Consider the following 21677-nt stretch of genomic DNA (forward strand, 5'->3'; position numbering starts at 1 on the left):
GAGAGATGGGAACGTTGGGAACGTTTTGATCTATGAAGCCAAACTGGGATGTTGTGCCGAAGGAAGGAAGAGCTAAAAGCCGTCTTGGGCGTTTGTGGCCGCCCGCCGACAGCATCTCCGACCCAAATGCTTTAACGCCGCAATGCGGTTTCAGGATTGGTGCAAGTTTAGAAAAAGGCTCTTTCCCATACCGGGAGTCGAACCCGGGCCGCCTGGGTGAAAACCAGGAATCCTAACCGCTAGACCATATGGGAACTGTGGCGTGAGGCTGAGCTAGTAAGCGAAAAAGTTTCCTGGCTTTGAGTACTCTACTTTTACGTCACGCTTAGAGGGAGCCTGTCACCAGAACCCGGCATATCAACCCAGCCCCGCCGACAGATAGGTTAGGGTCGCCTGAGTCAAACAGCGATTTCTCCTGCTGAAGGGGTGCCTCCGTTGCCCAGATATGGCTGTTTTTGTCTTATACGCAAAAGAGCTCCCTGGAGCGACCAGGGCGGTGCCGTTGCTCCAAAGTGTTGAGCGGCAACGCCCTCATTCCTCCAAAGAGCTCATTTCCATATTGAGAAAAACAGCCATATCTCGGCAAGAGAGGCACCCAGTCACAACGGGGAAACGCCGTTTGATTCAGGTGATCCTCAGTTGACCCTAACCTATCTTTCAGCAGCGCCGAGTCGATGCTCTGGGTTCTGCTGGCAGACTCGCATCCGGTTGCCTCGTTAGCGCAGTAGGTAGCGCATCAGTCTCATAATCTGAAGGTCGTGAGTTCGATCCTCTCACGGGCCACTTTTGTCACGAGATTTTTCTCTCCCTCTTGCCCCGATAACCACAGTCCTTCGCCACTGCGGACCCAAACGTTACCGATGAAACACTAAGGGTAGCCAAGCTGACAGAGGGGATACAGGGGGTCTTTGAGTCCCTTCCCTGGACACCTTGGAGTTGGAAGGGAGAGATGAGAACGTTTTGAGCTATGAAGCCATACTGGGGTCTTGTGCCGAAGGAAGGATGGGCTAAAAGCGGTCTTTGGCGTTTGCGGCCGCCCGCCAACAGCAGGTCCGACCCAAAGACTTTAACGCTGCAACGCGGTTTCTGGATTGGGATAAGTCTAGAAAAAGGCTCATTCCCATACCTGGAGTCGAACCCGGGCCGCCTGGGTGAGAACCAGGAATCCTAACCGCTAGACCATATGGGAACCATGGCGTGGGGCTGAGCTAGTAATCGAAAAAGTTTTCTGGCTTTGAGTACTCTACTTTTACGTCACGCTCAGAGCGAGCCTGTCACCAGATCCCGGCATATCAACCCAGCCCTGCCGACAGATAGGTTAGGGTCGCCTGAGTCAAACAGCGTTTTCTCCTGCTGAAGGGGTGCCTCCGTTGCCCAGATATGGCTGTTTTTGTCGATACGCAAAAGAGCTCCCTGGAGCGACCAGGGAGCTCATTCCTCCAAAGAGCTCATTTCCATCTTGACAAAAACAGCCATATCTCGGCAAGGGAGGCACCCAGTCACAAGGGGGATGCACTGTTTGATTCAGGTGACCATAACCTATCTTTCAGCGGGGGTGGAGTCAATGCCCTGGGTTCTGCTGACAGGCTCACCTCCGGTCGCCTCGTTAGCGCAGTAGGTAGAGTGTCAGTCTCATAATCTGAAGGTTGTGAGCTCGATCCTCACACGGGGCAAATTTGTCACAAGCTTTTTCTATCCCTCTTGCCCCGAAAGCCACAGTCCGTCGCCACTGCGGACCCAAACGTTAACGATGAAACGGTAAGGGGAGCCAAGCTGACAGAGGGGATACAGGAGGTCTTTGAGTCCCTTCCCTGGACACCTTGGAGTTAGAAGGGAGAGATGGGAACTTTGGGAACGTTTTGATCTATGAAGCCAAACTGGGGTGTTGTGCCGAAGGAAGGAAGAGCTAAAAGCGGTCTTGGGCGTTTGTGGCCGCCCGCCGACAGCATCTCCGACCCAAATGCTTTAACGCCGCAATGCGGTTTCAGGATTGGTGCAAGTTTAGAAAAAGGCTCATTCCCATACCGGGAGTCGAACCCGGGCCGCCTGGGTGAAAACCAGGAAGCCTAACCACTAGACCATATGGGAACTGTGGCGTGAGGCTGAGCTAGTAAGCGAAAAAGTTTCCTGGCTTTGAGTACTCTACTTTTACGTCACGCTTAGAGGGAGCCTGTCACCAGAACCCGGCATATCAACCCAGCCCCGCCGACAGATAGGTTAGGGTCGCCTGAGTCAAACAGCATTTTCTCCTGCTGAAGGGGTGCCTCCGTTGCCCAGATATGGCTGTTTTTGTCTTATACGCAAAAGAGCTCCCTGGAGCGACCAGGGCGGTGCCGTTGCTCCAAAGTGTTGAGCGACAACGCCCTCATTCCTCCAAAGAGCTCATTTCCATATTGAGAAAAACAGCCATATCTCGGCAAGAGAGGCACCCAGTCACAACGGGGAAACGCCGTTTGTTTCAGGTGACCCTCAGTTGACCCTAACCTATCTTTCAGCGGCGCCGAGTCGATGCTCTGCGTTCTGCTGACAGACTCGCTTCCGGTTGCCTCGTTAGCGCAGTAGATAGCGCGTCAGTCTCATAATCTGAAGGTCGTGAGTTCGATCCTCACACGGGGCACTTTTGTCACGAGATTTTTCTCTCCCTCTTGCCCCGATAACCACAGTCCTTCACCACTGCGGACCCAAACGTTACCGATGAAACACTAAGGGGAGCCAAGCTGACAGAGGGGATACAGGGGGTCTTTGAGTCCCTTCCCTGGACACCTTGGAGTTGGAAGGGAGAGATGAGAACGTTTTGAGCTATGAAGCCATACTGGGGTCTTGTGCCGAAGGAAGGAAGGGCTAAAAGCGGTCTTTGGCGTTTGCGGCCGCCTGCCGACAGCAGTTCCGACCCAAAGACTTTAACGCTGCAACGCGGTTTCTGGATTGGTGTAAGTCTAGAAAAAGGCTCATTCCCATACCGGGAGTCGAACCCGGGCCGCCTGGGTGAGAACCAGGAATCCTAACCGCTAGACCATATGGGAACCACGGCGTGGGGCTGAGCTAGTAATCGAAAAAGTTTTCTGGCTTTGAGTACTCTACTTTTACGTCACGCTCAGAGCGAGCCTGTCACCAGATCCCGGCATATCAACCCAGCCCCGCCGACAGATAGGTTAAGGTCGCCTGAATCAAACAGCGTTTTTCCCTACTGAAGAGGTGCCTCCGTTGCCCAGATATGGCTGTTTTTGTCGATACGCAAAAGAGCTCCCTGGAGCGACCAGGGAGCTCATTCCTCCAAAGAGCTCATTTCCATCTTGACAAAAACAGCCATATCTCGGCAAGGGAGGCACCCAGTCACAAGGGGGATGCACTGTTTGATTCAGGTGACCATAACCTATCTTTCAGCGGGGGTGGAGTCAATGTCCTGGGTTCTGGTGACAGGCTCACCTCCGGTCGCCTCGTTAGCGCAGTAGGTAGCGTGTCAGTCTCATAATCTGAAGGTCGTGAGTTCGATCCTCACACGGGGCAAATTTGTCGCAAGCTTTTTCTATCCCTCTTGCCCCGAAAGCCACAGTCCGTCGCCACTGCGGACCCAAACGTTAACGATGAAACGGTAAGGGGAGCCAAGCTGACAGAGGGGATACAGGAGGTCTTTGAGTCTTTGAGCTCAACTCCGGTCGCCTCGTTAGCGCAGTGGGTAGCGTGTCAGTCTCATAATCTGAAGGTCGTGAGTTCGATCATCACACGGGGAAAATTTGTCGCAAACTTTTTCTATCCCTCTTGCCCCGAAAGCCACAGTCCGTCGCCACTGCGGACCCAAACGTTAACGATGAAATGGTAAGGGGAGCCAAGCTGACAGAGGGGATACAGGAGGTCTTTGAGTCCCTTCCCTGGACACCTTGGAGTTAGAAGGGAGAGATGGGAACTTTGGGAACGTTTTGATCTATGAAGCCAAACTGGGGTGTTGTGCCGAAGGAAGGAAGAGCTAAAAGCGGTCTTGGGCGTTTGTGGCCGCCCGCCGACAGCATCTCCGAACAAAATGCTTTAACGCCGCAATGCGGTTTCAGGATTGGTGCAAGTTTAGAAAAAGGCTCATTCCCATACCGGGAGTCGAACCCGGGCCACCTGGGTGAAAACCAGGTATCCTAACCGCTAGACCATATGGGAACTTGACTAGTAAAATGGTCTAGTAAGAGCTGTGCCCAACCTCCAACCCCCCATCCTACCGTTAAACCCAGTAAGGACACTGACACATTAGTTGGAGTAAAGGCCACAGCGGCCAATTTATTAACACCATTAACAAATATCCTTGACCACATTCAAAAATAACAATAACATCATGCAAAAACATCAACATTAACCTCCCTCACACTAATTCCACCCCGACATAAGGAGGGGTCCCTGAAGGCAAAATTTTAGCACCCCCATAAGAACTTCAAAATTTTCCGGCTATTACCCCTGGCCGTGCACGCCTAGCCCAAGGGCACCCACACCGGAGTGTAAACTCGTCCTGGGTACCCTGCCTCAGGACTTAGCAACCATTAAATTCCCAACTATCATCGATACTGAAAGTGGGTGGAGCTAACCCCCCTTTTTGGTCTTCCACCACTGTTTTGCCTACAAAGACCCCTCCTAACCAAGCCACGACGGGCGGGTGTGACACCTTACTCCCGCTCGTCTCCCCATACCCGCACAGCTCGCTCAACACCCTCCTGAATGCCCAACAGCCAGATATCCGTACCAATGGCATTCAGATGGACCCCATCAGGCCGAAACAAATCGGGAGTAGCCACCTCCAGCTCCCGATGTCGAACAACCACTCCACCGTTGCGGGCCACAAACCGACCCACAGCCCGGTTAAGCTTGATTCGGGCCCTATTAATGCCCGCAATCGAGCGAGCGTGTCGCCACGACAATCTGGGCACGATGTCCGACCACACTACCAGAAGACCGGGAAAAGTCGCCCACAACCGCAAGAGATCCAACTTAATGTCCCGAGTCACCTCCCTGGCCGCCCGCAGACCCAAGTCATTACCCCCGGCGTGGATGACTAACACATCGGGAGCCCTATCCATATCAACAAAATACTGCAGCTCACCTAACAACCGGAACCATAGCAACCCCCTAACCCCAATCCACTTGACCTGCACCTCCGACCTCGGGAAGCCCAACTGCCGACCTGCCGGACGAGCATCCGCACGAACTCCTCCCCAGTATACATAAGAGTGGCCAGCGATCCAGACCAAACACGGGGACGAACCTGAAACACAATAAACAAAACTTAAAAAACAGCCCCACCAGAAAAAACCCGCGCCCAGCCACACCCCGGCAGCTCACAGCAGATGCGGCCGCACATACAAACGGAAACGATCCGATTCCCACCTACCAATACGTCGGATAACCGCAGCAGGCAAACCCCAGCGTGCCGCCTCAGTGGCGGCCCCAATCCGGAAGGAGTGGGAACTGAAATCCGTTGGAGACAGCCCCAACACCGCCAGGCCCTTCCGCAAAACCTGTACAAATTGAAACTTAGACAAGCAAGACATATCGCTATGAACCAGCAACGCAGAGCCACCCCTCGGCCTCAGACGCAGAAAGGCTTCATAACACCCAACCGGACAAACAATCGACCCCTGCAACCTACGCAAGCGCACCACCAAGCCCCTACCTTCCGGGTCAGTCTTAGACCTACGGATGCGGCAAACCAACTCCTCTCCCAAGAGACGGCAATCCTCAAACAGCAAGCCACCCGGGCACGCACGACTACGAGACACCAACTCAGAAATCCGGAAAGCCCCAAAAAATGCCAACGAAAAGGCCAAACTAAACAACGCTACCTCATAATCGGACATGCACACCCGGCCCAAAATCCCAACCAGATCCCGGACCACCTCAAAGGACAACGGGCGCCGACGGTCTCTGACCGATGACCCCCGTCGAAAACCCTTGACCGCCTGCCGCACCAAGAAGGACTTGGTGCAATCACGGATACCCTTAAACTTGAACCAAAAAGCCAAAGCAGACAGCCGCCGGGATAGGCCCGACGGAGAAACCCCAGAACTAAAAGCCGAACCCACAAACACCAATACAGACGCCTCAAAATCATCCGGAACTACCCCGCCATGCAACTCTTGCAACAACCCCTCCCATTCTGACCAAACACTAGCATACCCCGACCATGTCGAATCCCCCAGAGACCGCCTCACCAGCGACAAAGCCACACTCAAACCAGGGACCACAGCTCCTCCGGGCAAGGGAGACCCTCCTCTTCCGCTTCCGGCGCCACCTCCCGAAATCTGTCCCACTGGAAACGAGAAAGGGAATCCGCTATAACATTAGAAACCCCCGGCAAATGCACCGCTACAAAATGCGCATTGAGCTCGAGCCCCCTTAACACCAAAGCACGCAACAACCGAACCACCGGCGGAGAATGAGCAGTCTGAGAGTTAATGGCCTGAACCACCCCCAAATTATCACAAAGGAAACGGACCCGGCGGTCACGCAACCGATCACCCCAAATAAACGACGCCACCACAATTGGGAAAAGTTCAAGTAAGGCCAGATTCCGAACCCACCCATTCGACCGCCATGCCGCAGGCCACTCCCCTGCGCACCACTGTCCCTGAAAGTAAGCCCCAAACCCATGCGCCCCGGACGCGTCAGTAAACAATTCCAAATCCAGATTGGAAACAAGCGCCCCCTGCAACATCGACCGCCCATTATACTTAGACAGAAACCCCTCCCAAACCAACAGATCATCCCGCAATTCAGACCCCAAACGCACAAAATGAAAAGGACGCCGAACACCCGCCGTAGCAGCAGCCAGGCGCCGGCAAAACACCCTCCCCATGGGCATAATGCGACAAGCAAAGTTCAGGTGTCCTAGCAATGATTGTAAATCCCGCAACCTAAGCTTCCTTTGCCGCACCGCCCGCCCCACCAATTCCCGCAACTCAACCAACTTATCATCTGGCAATCTGCACTCCAACCGGTCGGTATCAATGACAATGCCCAAGAACTTGACCACTGTAGCCGGGCCTTCCGTCTTGTCCGGCGCCAAAGGGACACCAAAACTGCTGCAGGTATCCTTCATGGCCTGCAACAGCAATGGACACACCCACGTACCAGGAGGGCCAATAAACAAAAAATCGTCAAGGTAGTGCAGCACCGAGTCCACTTGCGCCCGGTGCCGCACCACCCATTCCAAAAAGGTGCTAAACTCCTCAAAATAAGCACAGGAGATTGAGCACCCCATTGGCAAACATTTGTCCACAAAATAACCCTCCTGCCACTTGCACCCAAGAAGGTGGAAGCTGTCAGGGTGCACTGGCAAAAGACGGAAGGCCGCCTCGATATCAGTCTTAGCAAGGAGTGCCCCCCTCCCATAACGACGCACCCAAGCCAGAGCCGCATCGAAGGAAGCGTAGGACACCGCACACAACGCGGGATCAATCCCGTCGTTGACCGAACCCCCTTCAGGGTGAGACAAGTGGTGAATGAGGCGGAATTTGTTAGGCTCCTTCTTAGGAACCACCCCCAACGGGGAGACCCGCAGACCTTCCAAAGGAGGCACCTCAAACGGTCCCGCCATACGGCCTAATTCCACCTCCTTCGCCAGCTTGTCTGACACCACCTCAGGGTGAGCCAAAGCAGATACCAGATTTTTAGGCTCCCCCCCACTCCCCAAATTAGAACACGGAATCCGAAAACCGTCAGAAAACCCCGCAAACAAACGTGAGGCCGCCGACCTATTTGGATATTGCCCTAGAAACCCCACCATCTTTTCCACCCTCACCGGCGTCGCCCCTCTTGTTGTCAAAATCCCCTCCCTTTCCCTTCCCTTTTTTAAAACAGCGAGTGAGGGGGTGAGCCCCCCCACAACCGGAGCACTCGTGCTTAAAGCGACAGTCGCCGCCGAATTTACACTGCCCCTCATTGTACTGCCAACAGCACCCCCTACCTGTTCCAGCCGACCGCCCCGACAAGGACCCAGAGCCGCCGGCCCCGTCCCGAAAGGACTGACCCCCGCTAACACGAGTAGCCGCCATTAATTTCATCCACGAGCTAATATCCTTGTGATCCCAACGTAAGGAAGGACGCACCGCCTTCCGCTGATGAAAGTGTTCGTCGTATCGCAGCCACGCGTTACCCCCGTAGACTCGATACGCCTCACCAATAGAGTCAAGGTAGCAAAATAGGGCCGAACAGTTGTCCGGCGCCTTTTCTCCTACCACACTGGCCATGATGCAGAAGGCCTGAAGCCAGTTCGAGAAGGTACGAGGAATGAGCCGATAACGGCGCCGCTCCTCCTCCTCCTTTTTACACTCATCAGGTTTCACCCGATCCAAATTAAACTTCTCAAGGGGGAGGAGAGAGAAGATCTCCACATACTCCCCCTTCCAGATCTTATCCCTCACCTCCTGTTTCAAGTGGGCCCCCAACGGCCCCTCAAAACAAACATACACCTCAGCCTTGGCGGAATCCGCCATACGGACATCTTCCTTCGCCTTCGCCGCCTCCGCCCCAGAAGAAGCGACGCCCCCGCTATCAACAACCCCCTCAACCGAATCCGCAGACACCCCTGAGCCCCCGCCAGCAGACCCCACACCACTGCCATCATCCGCCGGCTTAGCCGCAGACGACCCACCACAACCGCCACCAGGGGCCCCACAACAACACGCCCCCCCTGAGACACCCGGGGCCACACTTGAGCGCGCCGCCCCCCAAACACCCACCGGGGACCCCCCGCCAAACCCCCCCCCAGTACACAAAAACTGCTGAAACCCCTGAAAAAACCCCTGCATATTAGCAAAAAAGAGGGCCGGATCCCCCCCCCCAACCCCCCCCCCGGGAAATGCAGAAGGGGTGAAGGTCCACTCACCAGCTCGAGCGGGGGGTAGGTCCCCGGCAGCCGTCCCTCCTGAAGCCAGGCCACCTCCAGGCAGCGGTGCAGCAGCTGAAGATCCGGTGTGACAGGCCAGTGATGATCCGCCCGCAGCAGAGACAGCAGCTCCAGACGTCCCAGCCAGGCTGCTCCTGCAGCCAGCCCTCTCTCCAGGCTCTCCACTCCCACTAGGCCGTGTTGGAGGGGGCGGGGCCGCAGCTTCAGCCTCCTCCCCCTCTCCAGAACCATCATCCTCGTCATCGGAGGGGGCGGGGCTATATCCGGAAGCACCCGCCCCGCCGCCAGCCAGTTCAGGGGAACCACAAGATGGCCGCCGACCAGGTACTTCCGGGAAGGCCGCGGCCTGACGATCCAGGCTTGAGGCCCGACCCCCGGACTGGGAAGCCGAGCAAGAGGCAGAGGAGGCAGCTAGAGGCTCCGGAGCAACGCCGGACCTCCGTTCCCGACGGGCACGCCCCCTGCTAGGAACAGCAGCAGGGGAAGCAGCCGCAGCAGCACCAGCATGATCCCGACGCCAGGGGGAGGGGGACACGCGCCGGGATCCCCCTGGAGCCGCACGCCCAGGCCGCATGGATGGATTCCTCCCCACACTACCCACAGCCGACAGAGGACGCCGACCGGGGGACAGTGCCGGAGGGTCCCTGACGGGGCTCCGCTTGCGACGCCTGGGCTGCGGGGACAGCTCAGGACTGAGCCGTTCAGGAGGCCGGGCACGCCGTCTCGGCGGCCGAAGATCCCCTCCAGAGGCAGGAGAAGCATCCACCGGAGGGGCCCCCAAGAAACGCTCCCGAAGCCAGCCAGGGCCCTGGTGTAGAGCAGCCTGACGGATCTCCTGGAGCAGCGCGTCTAATTCAGCCATGGTAAGGGAACAACTTGTCACCACGATTCTCCTAGAGATAATGAGACCCTCACTAGGCTACCATATTTACAAAATATTCCCACTTTAACCCTCCCCTTGCCCTTAGTCTCACCCCTTAACCTTAACTTGCCCTAACTGCTCCTCATCCCATTTATAGTCATGTGCTACACTCCACTACCCTTTCAGGTACGTTACGTTCTGCTGCCTGTGGCGTGAGGCTGAGCTAGTAAGCGAAAAAGTTTCCTGGCTTTGAGTACTCTACCTTTACGTCACGCTTAGAGGGAGCCTGTCACCAGAACCCGGCATATCAACCCAGCCCTGCCGACAGATAGGTTAGGGTCGCCTGAGTCAAACAGCGTTTTCTCCTGCTGAAGGGGTGCCTCCGTTGCCCAGATATGGCTGTTTTTGTCGATACGCAAAAGAGCTCCCTGGAGCGACCAGGGAGCTCATTCCTCCAAAGAGCTCATTTCCATCTTGACAAAAACAGCCATATCTCGGCAAGGTAAGCACCCAGTCACAAGGGGGATGCACTGTTTGATTCAGGTGACCATAACCTATCTTTCAGCGGGGGTGGAGTCAATGCCCTGGGTTCTGCTGATAGGCTCACCTCCGGTCTCCTTGTTAGCGCAGTAGGTAGCGTGTCAGTCTGATAATCTGAAGGTCGTGAGTTTGATCCTCACACGGGGAAAATTTGTAGCAAGCTTTTTCTATCCCTCTTGCCTCGAAAGCCACAGTCCGTCGCCACTGCGGACCCAAACGTTAACGATGAAACGGTAAGGGGAGCCAAGCTGAAAGAGGGGATACAGGAGGTCTTTGAGTCCCTTCCCTGGACACCTTGGAGTTAGAAGGGAGAGATGGGAACTTTGGGAACGTTTTGATCTATGAAGCCAAACTGGGGTGTTGTGCCGAAGGAAGGAAGAGCTAAAAGCGGTCTTGGGCGTTTGTGGCCGCCCGCCGACAGCATCTCCGACCCAAATGCTTTAACGCCGCAATGCGGTTTCAGGATTGGTGCAAGTTTAGAAAAAGGCTCATTCCCATACCGGGAGTCGAACCCGGGCCACCTGGGTGAAAACCAGGAATCCTAACCGCTAGACCATATGGGAACTGTGGCGTGAGGCTGAGCTAGTTATCAAAAAAGTTTCCTGGCTTTGAGTACTCTACTTTTACGTCACGCTTAGAGGGAGCCTGTCACCAGAACCCGGCATATCAACCCAGCCCCGCCGACAGATAGGTTAGGGTTGCCTGAGTCAAACAGCGTTTTCTCCTGCTGAAGGGGTGCCTCCGTTGCCCAGATATGGCTGTTTTTGTCTTATACGCAAAAGAGCTCCCTGGAGCGACCAGGGCGGTGCCGTTGCTCCAAAGTGTTGAGCGGCAACGCCCTCATTCCTCCAAAGAGCTCATTTCCATATTGAGAAAAACAGCCATATCTCGGCAAGAGAGGCACCCAGTCACAACGGGGAAACGCCGTTTGTTTCAGGTGACCCTCAGTTGACCCTAACCTATCTTTCAGCGGCGCCGAGTCGATGCTCTGCGTTCTGCTGACAGACTCGCTTCCGGTTGCCTCGTTAGCGCAGTAGGTAGCGCGTCAGTCTCATAATCTGAAGGTCGTGAGTTCGATCCTCACACGGGGCACTTTTGTCACGAGATTTTTCTCTCCCTCTTGCCCCGATAACCACAGTCCTTCGCCACTGCGGACCCAAACGTTACCGATGAAACACTAAGGGGAGCCAAGCTGACAGAGGGGATACAGGGGGTCTTTGAGTCCCTTCCCTGGACACCTTGGAGTTGGAAGGGAGAGATGAGAACGTTTTGAGCTATGAAGCCATACTGGGGTCTTGTGCCGAAGGAAGGAAGGGCTAAAAGCGGTCTTTGGCGTTTGCGGCCGCCCGCCGACAGCAGGTCCGACCCAAAGACTTTAACGCTGCAACGCGGTTTCTGGATTGGTGTAAGTCTAGAAGAAGGCTCATTCCCATACCGGGAGTCGAACCCGGGCCGCCTGGGTGAGAACCAGGAATCCTAACCGCTAGACCATATGGGAACCACGGCGTGGGGCTGAGCTAGTAATCGAAAAAGTTTTCTGGCTTTGAGTACTCTACTTTTACGTCACGCTCAGAGCGAGCCTGTCACCAGATCCCGGCATATCAACGCAGCCCCGCCGACAGATAGGTTAAGGTCGCCTGAATCAAACAGCGTTTTTCCCTACTGAAGAGGTGCCTCCGTTGCCCAGATATGGCTGTTTTTGTCGATACGCAAAAGAGCTCCCTGGAGCGACCAGGGAGCTCATTCCTCCAAAGAGCTCATTTCCATCTTGACAAAAACAGCCATATCTCGGCAAGGGAGGCACCCAGTCACAAGGGGGATGCACTGTTTGATTCAGGTGACCATAACCTATCTTTCAGCGGGGGTGGAGTCAATGTCCTGGGTTCTGGTGACAGGCTCACCTCCGGTCGCCTCGTTAGCGCAGTAGGTAGCGTGTCAGTCTCATAATCTGAAGGTTGTGAGTTCGATCCTCACACGGGGCAAATTTGTCGCAAGCTTTTTCTATCCCTCTTGCCCCGAAAGCCACAGTCCGTCGCCACTGCGGACCCAAACGTTAACGATGAAACGGTAAGGGGAGCCAAGCTGACAGAGGGGATACAGGAGGTCTTTGAGTCCCTTCCCTGGACACCTTGGAGTTAGAAGGGAGAGATGGGAACTTTGGGAACGTTTTGATCTATGAAGCCAAACTGGGGTGTTGTGCCGAAGGAAGGAAGAGCTAAAAGCGGTCTTGGGCGTTTGTGGCCGCCCGCCGACAGCATCTCCGACCCAAATGCTTTAACGCCGCAATGCGGTTTCAGGATTGGTGCAAGTTTAGAAAAAGGCTCATTCCCATACCGGGAGTCGAACCCGGGCCACCTGGGTGAAAACCAGGAATCCTAACCGCTAGACCATATGGGAACTGTGGCGTGAGGCTGAGCTAGTTATCAAAAAAGTTTCCTGGCTTTGAGTACTCTACTTTTACGTCACGCTTAGAGGGAGCCTGTCACCAGAACCCGGCATATCAACCCAGCCCCGCCGACAGATAGGTTAGGGTCGCCTGAGTCAAACAGCGTTTTCTCCTGCTGAAGGGGTGCCTCCGTTGCCCAGATATGGCTGTTTTTGTCTTATACGCAAAAGAGCTCCCGGGAGCGACCAGGGCGGTGCCGTTGCTCCAAAGTGTTGAGCGGCAACGCCCTCATTCCTCCAAAGAGCTCATTTCCATATTGAGAAAAACAGCCATATCTCGGCAAGAGAGGCACCCAGTCACAACGGGGAAACGCCGTTTGATTCAGGTGACCCTCAGTTGACCCTAACCTATCTTTCAGCGGCGCCGAGTCGATGCTCTGGGTTCTGCTGGCAGACTCGTTTCCGGTTGCCTCGTTAGCGCAGTAGGTAGCGCGTCAGTCTCATAATCTGAAGGTCGTGAGTTCGATCCTCACACGGGGCACTTTTGTCACGAGATTTTTCTCTCCCTCTTGCCCCGATAACCACAGTCCTTCGCCACTGCGGACCCAAACGTTACCGATGAAACACTAAGGGGAGCCAAGCTGACAGAGGGGATACAGGGGGTCTTTGAGTCCCTTCCCTGGACACCTTGGAGTTGGAAGGGAGAGATTAGAACGTTTTGAGCTATGAAGCCATACTGGGGTCTTGTGCCGAAGGAAGGAAGGGCTAAAAGCGGTCTTTGGCGTTTGCGGCCGCCCGCCGACAGCAGGTCCGACCCAAAGACTTTAACGCTGCAACGCGGTTTCTGGATTGGTGTAAGTCTAGAAAAAGGCTCATTCCCATACCGGGAGTCGAACCCGGGACGCCTGGGTGAGAACCAGGAATCCTAACCGCTAGACCATATGGGAACCATGGCGTGGGGCTGAGCTAGTAATCGAAAAAGTTTTCTGGCTTTGAGTACTCTACTTTTACGTCACGCTCAGAGCGAGCCTGTCACCAGATCCCGGCATATCAACCCAGCCCCGCCGACAGATAGGTTAAGGTCGCCTGAATCAAACAGCGTTTTTCCCTGCTGAAGAGGTGCCTCCGTTGCCCAGATATGGCTGTTTTTGTCGATACGCAAAAGAGCTCCCTGGAGCGACCAGGGAGCTCATTCCTCCAAAGAGCTCATTTCCATCTTGACAAAAACAGCCATATCTCGGCAAGGGAGGCACCCAGTCACAAGGGGGATGCACTGTTTGATTCAGGTGACCATAACCTATCTTTCAGCGGGGGTAGAGTCAATGCCCTGGGTTCTGGTGACAGGCTCACCTCTGGTGTCCTCGTTAGCGCAGTAGGTAGCGTGTCAGTCTCATAATCTGAAGGTCGTGAGTTCGATTCTCACACGGGGCAAATTTGTCGCAAGCTTTTTCTATCCCTCTTGCCCCGAAAGCCACAGTCCGTCGCCACTGCGGACCCAAACGTTAACGATGAAACGGTAAGGGGAGCCAAGCTGACAGAGGGAATACAGGAGGTCTTTGAGTCCCTTCCCTGGACACCTTGGAGTTAGAAGGGAGAGATGGGAACTTTAGGAACGTTTTGATCTATGAAGCCAAACTGGGGTGTTGTGCCGAAGGAAGGAAGAGCTAAAAGCGGTCTTGGGCGTTTGTGGCCGCCCGCCGACAGCATCTCCGACCCAAATGCTTTAACGCCGCAATGCGGTTTCAGGATTGGTGCAAGTTTAGAAAAAGACTCATTCCCATACCGGGAGTCGAACCCGGGCCGCCTGGGTGAAAACCAGGAATCCTAACCGCTAGACCATATGGGAACTGTGGTGTGAGGCTGAGCTAGTTATCGAAAAAGTTTCCTGGCTTTGAGTACTCTACTTTTACGTCACGCTTAGAGGGAGCCTGTCACCAGAACCCGGCATATCAACCCAGCCCCGCCGACAGATAGGTTACGGTCGCCTGAGTCAAACAGCGTTTTCTCCTGCTGAAGGGGTGCCTCCGTTGCCCAGATATGGCTGTTTTTGTCTTATACGCAAAAGAGCTCCCTGGAGCGACCAGGGAGCTCATTCCTCCAAAGAGCTCATTTCCATCTTGACAAAAACAGCCATATCTCGGCAAGGGAGGCACCCAGTCACAAGGGGGATGCACTGTTTGATTCAGGTGACCATAACCTATCTTTCAGCGGGGGTGGAGTCAATGCCCTGGGTTCTGCTGATAGGCTCACCTCCGGTCGCCTTGTTAGCGCAGTAGGTAGCGTGTCAGTCTGATAATCTGGAGGTCGTGAGTTTGATCCTCACACGGGGAAAATTTGTAGCAAGCTTTTCTATCCCTCTTGCCTCGAAAGCCACAGTCCGTCGCCACTGCGGACCCAAACGTTAACGATGAAACGGTAAGGGGAGCCAAGCTGAAAGAGAGGATACAGGAGGTCTTTGAGTCCCTTCCCTGGACACCTTGGAGTTAGAAGGGAGAGATGGGAACTTTGGGAACTTTTTGATCTATGAAGCCAAACTGGGGTGTTGTGCCGAAGGAAGGAAGAGCTAAAAGCGGTCTTGGGCGTTTGTGGCCGCCCGCCGACAGCATCTCCGACCCAAATGCTTTAACGCCGCAATGCGGTTTCAGGATTGGTGCAAGTTTAGAAAAAGGCTCATTCCCATACCGGGAGTCGAACACTGGCCGCCTGGGTGAAAACCAGGAATCCTAACCGCTAGACCATATGGGAACTGTGGCGTGAGGCTGAGCTAGTAAGCGAAAAAGTTTCCTGGCTTTGAGTACTCTACTTTTACGTCATGCTTAGAGGGAGCCTGTCACCAGAACCCGGCATATCATCCCAGCCCCGCCGACAGATAGGTTAGGGTCGTCTGAGTCAAACAGCGTTTTCTCCTGCTGAAGGGGTGCCTCCGTTGCCCAGATATGGCTGTTTTTGTCTTATACGCAAAAGAGCTCCCTGGAGCGACCAGGGCGGTGCCGTTGCTCCAAAGTGTTGAGCGGCAACGCCCTCATTCCTCCAAAGAGCTCATTTCCATATTGAGAAAAACAGCTATATCTCGGCAAGAGAGGCACCCAGTCACAACGGGAAACGCCGTTTGATTCAGGTGACCCTCAGTTGACCCTAACCTATCTTTCAGCGGCGCCGAGTCGATGCTCTGGGTTCTGCTGACAGACTCGCTTCAGGTTGCCTCGTTAGCGCAGTAGGTAGCACGTCAGTCTCATAATCTGAAGGTCGTGAGTTCGATCCTCACACAGGGCACTTTTGTCACGAGATTTTTCTCTTCCTCTTGCCCCGATAACCACAGTCCTTCGCCACTGCGGACCCAAACGTTACCGATGAAACACTAAGGGGAGCCAAGCTGACAGAGGGGATACAGGGGGTCTTTGAGTCCCTTCCCTGGACACCTTGGAGTTGGAAGGGAGACATGAGAACGTTTTGAGCTATGAAGCCATACTGGGGTCTTGTGCCGAAGGAAGGAAGGGCTAAAAGCGGTCTTTGGCGTTTGCGGCCGCCCGCCGACAGCAGGTCCGACCCAAAGACTTTAACGCTGCAACGCGGTTTCTGGATTGGTGTAAGTCTAGAAAAAGGCTCATTCCCATACCGGGAGTCGAACCCGGGCCGCCTGGGTGAGAACCAGGAATCCTAACTGCTAGACCATATGGGAACCATGGCGTGGGGCTGAGCTAGTAATCGAAAAAGTTTTCTGGCTTTGAGTACTCTACTTTTACGTCACGCTCAGAGCAAGCCTGTCAACAGATCCCGGCATATCAACCCAGCCCCGCCGACAGATAGGTTAAGGTCGCCTGAATCAAACAGCGTTTTTCCCTGCTGAAGAGGTGCCTCCGTTGCCCAGATATGGCTGTTTTTGTCGATACGCAAAAGAGCTCCCTGGAGCGACCAGGGAGCTCATTCCTCCAAAGAGCTCATTTCCATCTTGACAAAAACAGCCATATCTCGGCAAGGGAGGCACCCAGTCACAAGGGGGATGCACTGTTTGATTCAGGTGACCATAACCTATCTTTCAGCGGGGGTGGAGTCAATGCCCTGGGTTCTGCTAACAGGCTCACCTCCGGTCGCCTTGTTAGCGCAGTAGGTAGCGTGTCAGTCTCATAATCTGAAGATCGTGAGTTCGATCCTCACACGGGGCAAATTTGTTGCAAGCTTTTTCTTGCCCCGAAAGCCACAGTCCGTCGCCACTGCGGACCCAAACGTTAACGATGAAACGGTAAGGGGAGCCAAGCTGACAGAGGGGATACAGGAGGTCTTTGAGTCCCTTCCCTGGACACCTTGGAGTTAGAAGGGAGAGATGGGAACTTTGGGAACGTTTTGATCTATGAAGCCAAACTGGGGTGTTGTGCCGAAGGAAGGAAGAGCTAAAAGCGGTCTTGGGCGTTTGTGGCCGCCCGCCGACAGCATCTCCGACCCAAATGCTTTAACGCCGCAATGCGGTTTCAGGATTGGTGCAAGTTTAGAAAAAGGCTCATTCCCATACCGGGAGTCGAACCCGGGCCGCCTGGGTGAAAACCAGGAAGCCTAACCACTAGACCATATGGGAACTGTGGCGTGAGGCTGAGCTAGTAAGCGAAAAAGTTTCCTGGCTTTGAGTACTCTACTTTTACGTCACGCTTAGAGGGAGCCTGTCACCAGAACCCGGCATATCAACCCAGCCCCGCCGACAGATAGGTTAGGGTCGCCTGAGTCAAACAGCATTTTCTCCTGCTGAAGGGGTGCCTCCGTTGCCCAGATATGGCTGTTTTTGTCTTATACGCAAAAGAGCTCCCTGGAGCGACCAGGGCGGTGCCGTTGCTCCAAAGTGTTGAGCGGCAACGCCCTCATTCCTCCAAAGAGCTCATTTCCATATTGAGAAAAACAGCCATATCTCGGCAAGAGAGGCACCCAGTCACAACGGGGAAACACCGTTTGTTTCAGGTGACCCTCAGTTGACCCTAACCTATCTTTCAGCGGCGCCGAGTCGATGCTCTGCGTTCTGCTGACAGACTCGCTTCCGGTTGCCTCGTTAGCGCAGTAGATAGCACGTCAGTCTCATAATCTGAAGGTCGTGAGTTCGATCCTCACACGGGGCACTTTTGTCACGAGATTTTTCTCTCCCTCTTGCCCCGATAACCACAGTCCTTCGCCACTGCGGACCCAAACGTTACCGATGAAACACTAAGGGGAGCCAAGCTGACAGAGGGGATACAGGGGGTCTTTGAGTCCCTTCCCTGGACACCTTGGAGTTGGAAGGGAGAGATGAGAACGTTTTGAGCTATGAAGCCATACTGGGGTCTTGTGCCGAAGGAAGGAAGGGCTAAAAGCGGTCTTTGGCGTTTGCGGCCGCCCGCCGACAGCAGTTCCGACCCAAAGACTTTAACGCTGCAACGCGGTTTCTGGATTGGTGTAAGTCTAGAAAAAGGCTCATTCCCATACCGGGAGTCGAACCCGGGCCGCCTGGGTGAGAACCAGGAATCCTAACCGCTAGACCATATGGGAACCACGGCGTGGGGCTGAGCTAGTAATCGAAAAAGTTTTCTGGCTTTGAGTACTCTACTTTTACGTCACGCTCAGAGCGAGCCTGTCACCAGATCCCGGCATATCAACCCAGCCCCGCCGACAGATAGGTTAAGGTCGCCTGAATCAAACAGCGTTTTTCCCTACTGAAGAGGTGCCTCCGTTGCCCAGATATGGCTGTTTTTGTCGATACGCAAAAGAGCTCCCTGGAGCGACCAGGGAGCTCATTCCTCCAAAGAGCTCATTTCCATCTTGACAAAAACAGCCATATCTCGGCAAGGGAGGCACCCAGTCACAAGGGGGATGCACTGTTTGATTCAGGTGACCATAACCTATCTTTCAGCGGGGGTGGAGTCAATGTCCTGGGTTCTGGTGACAGGCTCACCTCCGGTCGCCTCGTTAGCGCAGTAGGTAGCGTGTCAGTCTCATAATCTGAAGGTCGTGAGTTCGATCCTCACACGGGGCAAATTTGTCGGAAGCTTTTTCTATCCCTCTTGCCCCGAAAGCCACAGTCCGTCGCCACTGCGGACCCAAACGTTAACGATGAAACGGTAAGGGGAGCCAAGCTGACAGAGGGGATACAGGAGGTCTTTGAGTCTTTGAGCTCAACTCCGGTCGCCTCGTTAGCGCAGTGGGTAGCGTGTCAGTCTCATAATCTGAAGGTCGTGAGTTCGATCATCACACGGGGAAAATTTGTCGCAAACTTTTTCTATCCCTCTTGCCCCGAAAGCCACAGTCCGTCGCCACTGCGGACCCAAACGTTAACGATGAAATGGTAAGGGGAGCCAAGCTGACAGAGGGGATACAGGAGGTCTTTGAGTCCCTTCCCTGGACACCTTGGAGTTAGAAGGGAGAGATGGGAACTTTGGGAACGTTTTGATCTATGAAGCCAAACTGGGGTGTTGTGCCGAAGGAAGGAAGAGCTAAAAGCGGTCTTGGGCGTTTGTGGCCGCCCGCCGACAGCATCTCCGAACAAAATGCTTTAACGCCGCAATGCGGTTTCAGGATTGGTGCAAGTTTAGAAAAAGGCTCATTCCCATACCGGGAGTCGAACCCGGGCCACCTGGGTGAAAACCAGGTATCCTAACCGCTAGACCATATGGGAACTTGACTAGTAAAATGGTCTAGTAAGAGCTGTGCCCAACCTCCAACCCCCCATCCTACCGTTAAACCCAGTAAGGACACTGACACATTAGTTGGAGTAAAGGCCACAGCGGCCAATTTATTAACACCATTAACAAATATCCTTGACCACATTCAAAAATAACAATAACATCATGCAAAAACATCAACATTAACCTCCCTCACACTAATTCCACCCCGACATAAGGAGGGGTCCCTGAAGGCAAAATTTTAGCACCCCCATAAGAACTTCAAAATTTTCCGGCTATTACCCCTGGCCGTGCACGCCTAGCCCGAGGGCACCCACACCGGAGTGTAAACTCGTCCTGGGTACCCTGCCTCAGGACTTAGCAACCATTAAATTCCCAACTATCATCGATACTGAAAGTGGGTGGAGCTAACCCCCCTTTTTGGTCTTCCACCACTGTTTTGCCTACAAAGACCCCTCCTAACCAAGCCACGACGGGCGGGTGTGACACCTTACTCCCGCTCGTCTCCCCATACCCGCACAGCTCGCTCAACACCCTCCTGAATGCCCAACAGCCAGATATCCGTACCAATGGCATTCAGATGGACCCCATCAGGCCGAAACAAATCGGGAGTAGCCACCTCCAGCTCCCGATGTCGAACAACCACTCCACCGTTGCGGGCCACAAACCGACCCACAGCCCGGTTAAGCTTGATTCGGGCCCTATTAATGCCCGCAATCGAGCGAGCGTGTCGCCACGACAATCTGGGCACGATGTCCGACCACACTACCAGAAGACCGGGAAAAGTCGCCCACAACCGCAAGAGATCCAACTTAATGTCCCGAGTCACCTCCCTGGCCGCCCGCAGACCCAAGTCATTACCCCCGGCGTGGATGACTAACACATCGGGAGCCCTATCCATATCAACAAAATACTGCAGCTCACCTAACAACCGGAACCATAGCAACCCCCTAACCCCAATCCACTTGACCTGCACCTCCGACCTCGGGAAGCCCAACTGCCGACCTGCCGGACGAGCATCCGCACGAACTCCTCCCCAGTATACATAAGAGTGGCCAGCGATCCAGACCAAACACGGGGACGAACCTGAAACACAATAAACAAAACTTAAAAAACAGCCCCACCAGAAAAAACCCGCGCCCAGCCACACCCCGGCAGCTCACAGCAGATGCGGCCGCACATACAAACGGAAACGATCCGATTCCCACCTACCAATACGCCGGATAACCGCAGCAGGCAAACCCCAGCGTGCCGCCTCAGTGGCGGCCCCAATCCGGAAGGAGTGGGAACTGAAATCCGTTGGAGACAGCCCCAACACCGCCAGGCCCTTCCGCAAAACCTGTACAAATTGAAACTTAGACAAGCAAGACATATCGCTATGAACCAGCAACGCAGAGCCACCCCTCGGCCTCAGACGCAGAAAGGCTTCATAACACCCAACCGGACAAACAATCGACCCCTGCAACCTACGCAAGCGCACCACCAAGCCCCTACCTTCCGGGTCAGTCTTAGACCTACGGATGCGGCAAACCAACTCCTCTCCCAAGAGACGGCAATCCTCAAACAGCAAGCCACCCGGGCACGCACGACTACGAGACACCAACTCAGAAATCCGGAAAGCCCCAAAAAATGCCAACGAAAAGGCCAAACTAAACAACGCTACCTCATAATCGGACATGCACACCCGGCCCAAAATCCCAACCAGATCCCGGACCACCTCAAAGGACAACGGGCGCCGACGGTCTCTGACCGATGACCCCCGTCGAAAACCCTTGACCGCCTGCCGCACCAAGAAGGACTTGGTGCAATCACGGATACCCTTAAACTTGAACCAAAAAGCCAAAGCAGACAGCCGCCGGGATAGGCCCGACGGAGAAACCCCAGAACTAAAAGCCGAACCCACAAACACCAATACAGACGCCTCAAAATCATCCGGAACTACCCCGCCATGCAACTCTTGCAACAACCCCTCCCATTCTGACCAAACACTAGCATACCCCGACCATGTCGAATCCCCCAGAGACCGCCTCACCAGCGACAAAGCCACACTCAAACCAGGGACCACAGCTCCTCCGGGCAAGGGAGACCCTCCTCTTCCGCTTCCGGCGCCACCTCCCGAAATCTGTCCCACTGGAAACGAGAAAGGGAATCCGCTATAACATTAGAAACCCCCGGCAAATGCACCGCTACAAAATGCGCATTGAGCTCGAGCCCCCTTAACACCAAAGCACGCAACAACCGAACCACCGGCGGAGAATGAGCAGTCTGAGAGTTAATGGCCTGAACCACCCCCAAATTATCACAAAGGAAACGGACCCGGCGGTCACGCAACCGATCACCCCAAATAAACGACGCCACCACAATTGGGAAAAGT

General features: G+C 54.5%; 29 non-coding genes across 29 annotated transcripts; 15 read left to right on the top strand and 14 right to left on the bottom strand.

Annotated features, from left to right (window-relative positions):
• Positions 1 to 182: 182 nt before the first annotated feature.
• On the bottom strand, positions 183 to 254 carry TRNAE-UUC (transfer RNA glutamic acid (anticodon UUC)). Its single transcript has one exon. It is a non-coding gene; the product is annotated as a tRNA-Glu (tRNA).
• Positions 255 to 710: 456 nt separating this feature from the next.
• On the top strand, positions 711 to 783 carry TRNAM-CAU (transfer RNA methionine (anticodon CAU)). The gene has a single exon. It is a non-coding gene; the product is annotated as a tRNA-Met (tRNA).
• Positions 784 to 1117: 334 nt separating this feature from the next.
• On the bottom strand, positions 1118 to 1189 carry TRNAE-CUC (transfer RNA glutamic acid (anticodon CUC)). The gene has a single exon. It is a non-coding gene; the product is annotated as a tRNA-Glu (tRNA).
• An 827-nt stretch (positions 1190 to 2016) lies between these two features.
• Positions 2017 to 2088, bottom strand: TRNAE-UUC (transfer RNA glutamic acid (anticodon UUC)). The gene has a single exon. It is a non-coding gene; the product is annotated as a tRNA-Glu (tRNA).
• Positions 2089 to 2544: 456 nt separating this feature from the next.
• TRNAM-CAU (transfer RNA methionine (anticodon CAU)) lies at positions 2545 to 2617 on the top strand. The gene has a single exon. It is a non-coding gene; the product is annotated as a tRNA-Met (tRNA).
• A 334-nt stretch (positions 2618 to 2951) lies between these two features.
• TRNAE-CUC (transfer RNA glutamic acid (anticodon CUC)) lies at positions 2952 to 3023 on the bottom strand. The gene has a single exon. It is a non-coding gene; the product is annotated as a tRNA-Glu (tRNA).
• Positions 3024 to 3434: 411 nt separating this feature from the next.
• On the top strand, positions 3435 to 3507 carry TRNAM-CAU (transfer RNA methionine (anticodon CAU)). The gene has a single exon. It is a non-coding gene; the product is annotated as a tRNA-Met (tRNA).
• A 151-nt stretch (positions 3508 to 3658) lies between these two features.
• TRNAM-CAU (transfer RNA methionine (anticodon CAU)) lies at positions 3659 to 3731 on the top strand. Its single transcript has one exon. It is a non-coding gene; the product is annotated as a tRNA-Met (tRNA).
• Positions 3732 to 4074: 343 nt separating this feature from the next.
• On the bottom strand, positions 4075 to 4146 carry TRNAE-UUC (transfer RNA glutamic acid (anticodon UUC)). Its single transcript has one exon. It is a non-coding gene; the product is annotated as a tRNA-Glu (tRNA).
• Positions 4147 to 10358: 6212 nt separating this feature from the next.
• Positions 10359 to 10431, top strand: TRNAI-GAU (transfer RNA isoleucine (anticodon GAU)). The gene has a single exon. It is a non-coding gene; the product is annotated as a tRNA-Ile (tRNA).
• Positions 10432 to 10774: 343 nt separating this feature from the next.
• Positions 10775 to 10846, bottom strand: TRNAE-UUC (transfer RNA glutamic acid (anticodon UUC)). Its single transcript has one exon. It is a non-coding gene; the product is annotated as a tRNA-Glu (tRNA).
• Positions 10847 to 11302: 456 nt separating this feature from the next.
• TRNAM-CAU (transfer RNA methionine (anticodon CAU)) lies at positions 11303 to 11375 on the top strand. The gene has a single exon. It is a non-coding gene; the product is annotated as a tRNA-Met (tRNA).
• Positions 11376 to 11709: 334 nt separating this feature from the next.
• TRNAE-CUC (transfer RNA glutamic acid (anticodon CUC)) lies at positions 11710 to 11781 on the bottom strand. Its single transcript has one exon. It is a non-coding gene; the product is annotated as a tRNA-Glu (tRNA).
• Positions 11782 to 12192: 411 nt separating this feature from the next.
• TRNAM-CAU (transfer RNA methionine (anticodon CAU)) lies at positions 12193 to 12265 on the top strand. Its single transcript has one exon. It is a non-coding gene; the product is annotated as a tRNA-Met (tRNA).
• Positions 12266 to 12608: 343 nt separating this feature from the next.
• TRNAE-UUC (transfer RNA glutamic acid (anticodon UUC)) lies at positions 12609 to 12680 on the bottom strand. Its single transcript has one exon. It is a non-coding gene; the product is annotated as a tRNA-Glu (tRNA).
• A 456-nt stretch (positions 12681 to 13136) lies between these two features.
• On the top strand, positions 13137 to 13209 carry TRNAM-CAU (transfer RNA methionine (anticodon CAU)). Its single transcript has one exon. It is a non-coding gene; the product is annotated as a tRNA-Met (tRNA).
• A 334-nt stretch (positions 13210 to 13543) lies between these two features.
• On the bottom strand, positions 13544 to 13615 carry TRNAE-CUC (transfer RNA glutamic acid (anticodon CUC)). The gene has a single exon. It is a non-coding gene; the product is annotated as a tRNA-Glu (tRNA).
• Positions 13616 to 14026: 411 nt separating this feature from the next.
• Positions 14027 to 14099, top strand: TRNAM-CAU (transfer RNA methionine (anticodon CAU)). The gene has a single exon. It is a non-coding gene; the product is annotated as a tRNA-Met (tRNA).
• A 343-nt stretch (positions 14100 to 14442) lies between these two features.
• Positions 14443 to 14514, bottom strand: TRNAE-UUC (transfer RNA glutamic acid (anticodon UUC)). The gene has a single exon. It is a non-coding gene; the product is annotated as a tRNA-Glu (tRNA).
• A 412-nt stretch (positions 14515 to 14926) lies between these two features.
• On the top strand, positions 14927 to 14999 carry TRNAI-GAU (transfer RNA isoleucine (anticodon GAU)). The gene has a single exon. It is a non-coding gene; the product is annotated as a tRNA-Ile (tRNA).
• Positions 15000 to 15868: 869 nt separating this feature from the next.
• Positions 15869 to 15941, top strand: TRNAM-CAU (transfer RNA methionine (anticodon CAU)). Its single transcript has one exon. It is a non-coding gene; the product is annotated as a tRNA-Met (tRNA).
• Positions 15942 to 16275: 334 nt separating this feature from the next.
• Positions 16276 to 16347, bottom strand: TRNAE-CUC (transfer RNA glutamic acid (anticodon CUC)). Its single transcript has one exon. It is a non-coding gene; the product is annotated as a tRNA-Glu (tRNA).
• A 411-nt stretch (positions 16348 to 16758) lies between these two features.
• TRNAM-CAU (transfer RNA methionine (anticodon CAU)) lies at positions 16759 to 16831 on the top strand. The gene has a single exon. It is a non-coding gene; the product is annotated as a tRNA-Met (tRNA).
• A 335-nt stretch (positions 16832 to 17166) lies between these two features.
• TRNAE-UUC (transfer RNA glutamic acid (anticodon UUC)) lies at positions 17167 to 17238 on the bottom strand. The gene has a single exon. It is a non-coding gene; the product is annotated as a tRNA-Glu (tRNA).
• A 456-nt stretch (positions 17239 to 17694) lies between these two features.
• TRNAM-CAU (transfer RNA methionine (anticodon CAU)) lies at positions 17695 to 17767 on the top strand. The gene has a single exon. It is a non-coding gene; the product is annotated as a tRNA-Met (tRNA).
• A 334-nt stretch (positions 17768 to 18101) lies between these two features.
• TRNAE-CUC (transfer RNA glutamic acid (anticodon CUC)) lies at positions 18102 to 18173 on the bottom strand. The gene has a single exon. It is a non-coding gene; the product is annotated as a tRNA-Glu (tRNA).
• A 411-nt stretch (positions 18174 to 18584) lies between these two features.
• On the top strand, positions 18585 to 18657 carry TRNAM-CAU (transfer RNA methionine (anticodon CAU)). Its single transcript has one exon. It is a non-coding gene; the product is annotated as a tRNA-Met (tRNA).
• Positions 18658 to 18808: 151 nt separating this feature from the next.
• On the top strand, positions 18809 to 18881 carry TRNAM-CAU (transfer RNA methionine (anticodon CAU)). Its single transcript has one exon. It is a non-coding gene; the product is annotated as a tRNA-Met (tRNA).
• A 343-nt stretch (positions 18882 to 19224) lies between these two features.
• TRNAE-UUC (transfer RNA glutamic acid (anticodon UUC)) lies at positions 19225 to 19296 on the bottom strand. The gene has a single exon. It is a non-coding gene; the product is annotated as a tRNA-Glu (tRNA).
• Between the last annotated feature and the right edge of the window lie 2381 nt (positions 19297 to 21677).

The sequence above is a fragment of the Leptodactylus fuscus genome, chromosome 5 (assembly GCF_031893055.1).
Source record: "Leptodactylus fuscus isolate aLepFus1 chromosome 5, aLepFus1.hap2, whole genome shotgun sequence".
NCBI classification, from domain to species: domain Eukaryota; kingdom Metazoa; phylum Chordata; class Amphibia; order Anura; family Leptodactylidae; genus Leptodactylus; species Leptodactylus fuscus.